This window comes from Ictalurus punctatus, chromosome 5, assembly GCF_001660625.3.
Source record: "Ictalurus punctatus breed USDA103 chromosome 5, Coco_2.0, whole genome shotgun sequence".
Taxonomy (NCBI): domain Eukaryota; kingdom Metazoa; phylum Chordata; class Actinopteri; order Siluriformes; family Ictaluridae; genus Ictalurus; species Ictalurus punctatus.
Window position 1 is genome coordinate 22,203,786 of NC_030420.2, and position 5,164 is coordinate 22,208,949.

Genomic DNA, 5,164 nt, shown 5'->3' on the forward strand with positions numbered 1-5,164 from the left:
AACCATGAGAGAGACTGATTGGTCTGTGACTAAAAAGCCATTGTTCACTTGCTCACAAATGCTGCAAATCCTTGGAATGCAATCTTCCCTAGAATAAGAATAGCTGAGGGAAAAAAAAAGCAGTAGGCTTGTATATGCACTTACTTATAGCACAAGGTCAGCTAAGCTCTCTAGAGGTAGCATGGATATTTTTTTGTCTTTTTTGCCACTATTTTTATGGATATGTGTTCATCCAGAGGATGCTGCTGCCTGAGCACTTTTCATTGCTATGCTTGCTGTTTAGAGCTACGCCTTCTCACCATTAATGTGAGATATAATGGCATAATGGCAGGCTTGCCAGATCATACTTGCAGACACCATGTTAGTCATATTGATCTGTGTTACAGAGATGACGCTCTGTTGACCTCATTAGTGAAACCTGAAGGCAATACCTAAGTTTGGACCATGTGCTCCAATAACATATGCACTCTGAAGCTGAAGAGAACTAAAATTTCAGTCATATGTAATATATATATATATATATATATATATATATATATATATATATATATATATATATATATATATATTGTTATTATACTAGATCAGAGGTTCTCAACCTTTTGTAGCTAAAGCCCCCCCAAGCCTCCCCTATCATGTGGCACACCCGCCCCCATATTGGAGGAGACCAGCTATAATGATTATCTATTCATTATCAAATCTATCTATATATAACCTAATCTTTAATCTATTTTTTGATAGATAGATAGATAGATAGATAGATAGATAGATAGATAGATAGATAGACAGATAGATAGATAGTTGTTTTTTGCTTTTATAATTTTTTAATTACTTTTCATAACTTTTATGATTTTTTAAAAATAACTTTTATGATTTTGATAAAAGTATATAATGGACAGGTATGGAACATCAAAATTAATCAAAAATGAATGATCAAAAATGTTTCTGAACACTATAACTACTTTGAACAAGAGAACTAGGCTGTAAAAATGTGGACTATTTTACATGTAAAAATATGTTGCATTCCATTTGTCTTGCGTTCTAAAAACATACGCATATGAATGATGTAAATTGGGACGAAGGACGCGTCTCGTTATCCATGACATTGTTAAATCAATCAGTGGGACACCTGCACTTGATTCTTTTTACATTAATGTCCATGTCAGCTGCCGATCATTGGGATGTGTTGCTCTGGCTCTCAGCCCCTCACTGAACAGAGCAGACACAGAGAGAGGTGTGAGTGCAGCGGAAAAGCAAGACCTCCCGTTTGCAGGACAGTACTGTACAGTACAGGACAGGACGACATTTAAAAAGTTGCTAAGGTTTGTCCAAAAGGTTTTTTGTTTTTTTTGCGAAAAAAGTCACTAAAGGGGTCTGAAAAGTCACTCAGTTGGCAGCACTGGTCTGCACTGACAGCTAGATAAAAGGCAGGCTAAGCTCTGCCTCTCCCCAGCAAAAAGAAAATACGGAGGGAGAGGGAACGTGGGGTTTTTCATTTACGCACATTCTATTTGAAAAGCAATAAAATACACAGAGTACCAAATTGATGCCCTGTCTGTGTTTTGCGCCCCCCACTTCTGATCTCTCCACACCCCCTTGGTTGAGAACCACTGTGCTAGATATATATCAATACTTCAACATCGGTTCCAATTCCAATTTAATACACAGCAATAGAGGTAGTCCAGGTGGGCTATAAAGGTGTCACCTGCTGAATTATTTCCTAGTTGGCCATAAATTTCTGCTGACTCTGGCTCTGTGGTACCATAGTATTTATTAGAACATAAATCTAGACCTGGTCACTGCTGTAGCAAAACCTGAACCAAATTAGTTTGACTTACCTCAAATAAGTATTAGCAGGCATTAATAACCTCACTATCAATACTGTAGCTCTTGAAGGATTGAGAATGTATAACATAAAATGATTTACCTGACCAAAATGCTTCCCTTTTGTCTATCTGGATCAATGGTTCTCAATCATTGTCCTTAAATATACATCTACATTTTAATATGTTCCAACAGACAGGATTTGATTTATCAAGTGACTCAATTGTGCAATGCATAAAATCATGCACACCCAGGCCAAAGTCTCAGTGATTTTAATGCTGGGCAGGCTGGTTTGATTATGTCAGACATTACTATTCTCCTTGGATTGTCACACATAACAGTCTCTAGAGTTTACCACAAAAAACATGCAGTTAGCATCAGTTCTGTAGTCAAAAGCGCCTTGTTGATGGGAGAGGAGGAGAATGGCCAGGAGAATTAATAGTTTGACCTGACAGAAAGGCTACAGTAACTCTTTACAACTGTGGTGAGCATAAAAGCATCTCAGAACACAACATGCCAAACCTCGAGGCAGTCAGTTCTGAATCCAATTGTATAACTTTTGGATGTGCTAGAACAGGAGATTCGAAGCATGAATGTGCAATTGACAAATCTGCAACAATAATGTGATGCAGTTATGTCAACGTGGACCAGAATCAAAAAAGGAATGTTAGTGAAAGACTTGTGCAAAAAAAAGGTGATTATTTCCTATTGCTGGAAACAGCAGATGCTCTGCATCTCTGGAATGACACAGCAGATGGCTGCCATGGGGGTGTGGAAGATAAGCACATCGCATGAAGTGTGAATGAATATGAGAGCAAAAGAAAGGACTTGAGATGAAAGTGAACATAACAAAGCACTCCGATGCATGATACAAAACCAAGAGATGATTTTGAGATTGGCCAAATTTGCAAGGTCAAAAATGCTAAAACATAAAACGTATGCCTCTCCTGGACAGTCTCATGGACAGTCATTAACAACCCATCAAGCAAGGCCACAGAAGCACTTTAAATACTGTTAGCAGTTCTAAATCATCTCTATGCAGCCTCTCAGGTGACATGGTAGTTATTTTTTATAAACTTTTGCTAGGAATTAATATACTTTAGCCACAAATTAATATTTTGAGGCCATAAACCAAGTATCTTATATTCACAAATGATTCTGGCCACATACCATAATCGTGACTATGAATTATGTAAATTGAGGCCAGTGTAACTTAATACACTGTGGGAAGGTCATACTTAATGCATGGCCTTCAGTTAATTATATGGTTGGAAAGTATGTTATTTTTGAGAATTCATTTAAGGTGGCACAGGCTAATGGTAGGCTATCCATGTTGCAATGCCAGTGATTCCTGTATGTCTTTATGCATCATTCCAAGATCGAATTAAAGTTCATCATAAATCAGCTCAATGCTTAGGTTCCTGTGATCATACTGTTCACAGGCGTTGGGGTTCGATTCCCGACTCTCACTCAGGAGGAGTTTGCATGTTCTCCCCGTGCTTTGGGGGTTTCCTGTGGGTACTCCAGTTTCCTCCCCAGTCCAAAGACATGCATTGTAGGCTGATTGTTCTCTGGGATAGGCTCCAGGCTTTCCGCAATCCTGTGTAGGATAACCAATACAGTAGTTGCCACAACCAAGTATTTAATGGAGAGAAAACTATCTGGGTTTCTGTAAAGCTGCTCTCTATCAACATCTATTGGTTAATGCTCTGTACAAATAAATTTGTGTTGAAATCGATCTTGACAAACATCTTGTGGCCTTAATAGGCAATAATATGCTTACAAATGACCTAATGTCACCTCAGTGGCTCTGTGAACAGAAATGTATACAGGAGGCTTGGACTTGCCAAGGGCTTTGCCTCTTCTATCACTGATCCTTCGGTGCCCTCTGATGGGCGCAGGAGGCATAACAATATATCATATTCCTGTAGTGCCATGGACTAATCTAATTCTTAACCACATTTTAAGTGATGATTTTCATATTTGGGAGAAAAAAACAGACATCATCCATTTCAGATGGTTTCTGACCTTCCATTAATCTAACTGAGACTGTTTTGTCTATTGTGTCACTACAGAAGAGGGGGTACTGCTTTCTGATTACATGGTCTAACTATTAAATTAATAAAATTTTTGTATTTTAAAACAAAGAAATGTATTCAAATGTTTCTACTGCCTCATTAATGCAGTAGCCATATAAATAACTGTATATACAGTATATACCATACTGGGCAAACATATCCTGGTTTTCCTACAGTTCAGGTGTCTATTGTATCTAGAATATTGCATAGAGACATATTGTGTACTGTGCAACATTTCACTGCATATCGTGCCATTAAGCAGGTTGATTTAACAAACAGTTTTCCTCTCACCTGATCTTTTCCCCATGGAGAGCTACCATGCTGTGATGCCCTTGGGAAAGTCCTCTGATCCTTTCTTAATGTACACTGGGAAATTTCTGTGGGGCATGATCTTGTGTGTAATCAAGTAAGGTAATTTCTTTAGAAGAGAGGGAAGCAGAATATATTATAGGTAGGAGAGCAGCAGATGACGCTTGAGATGCCTCTACTGCATATCTGATTGTGTGCATAAATGCTTGTTCGAGTGAGGTGAAGGAGATGTGAGGATGATGGTGTTAAAACTGCTGCATATGAGCACATGCAAAAAACAAACAAACAAAAAAATTGTCTTTTTTGCATGGGTATATATATCATTTAAAGTCAAAAAAATTTAAATGACGGTTTTACCTCAACATATTATTTTTAATAATAATAATAATAATAATAATAATAATAATAATAATAATAAACAATCTTCAAATAAAGCCAAGCTAGCATGAGATATATGGAGCATGTAATGAACCCAACATGAACTGACCAGAAAGAGCACAAATGTAACATTAAAAAAAACAACATTTTAATGTGGAATACACTTCTGCTTATACTAGTAATTGCAGTGTTTTTACTTTGTAGGTACAAACTCATTCATTTACATTTGCCCTCCTGGGGAAAACTCAGGTTGCTGCTGGTATTAGTGAGGCCAGCAGGGGGCGCTCACCCCGTGGTCTGTGTGGGGCCTACTGCCCCAGTATAGTGATGGGACACTATAACGTAAAAACAGCACCATCCGTGGGATGAGATGTTAAACCCAGGTCTTAACTCTCTGTGGTCATTAAAAATCCCAGGACACTTCTTGGAAAAAGTAGGGGTAGAACCCTGGTGTCCTGGCGAAATTCCCCCATTGGCTCTTATCTATCATGGCCCCCTAATAATCTCCACCCCTGAATTGGCTACATCACTCTCCTCTCCTCTCCACCAATAGCTGGTCTGTGATGGGCATTCTG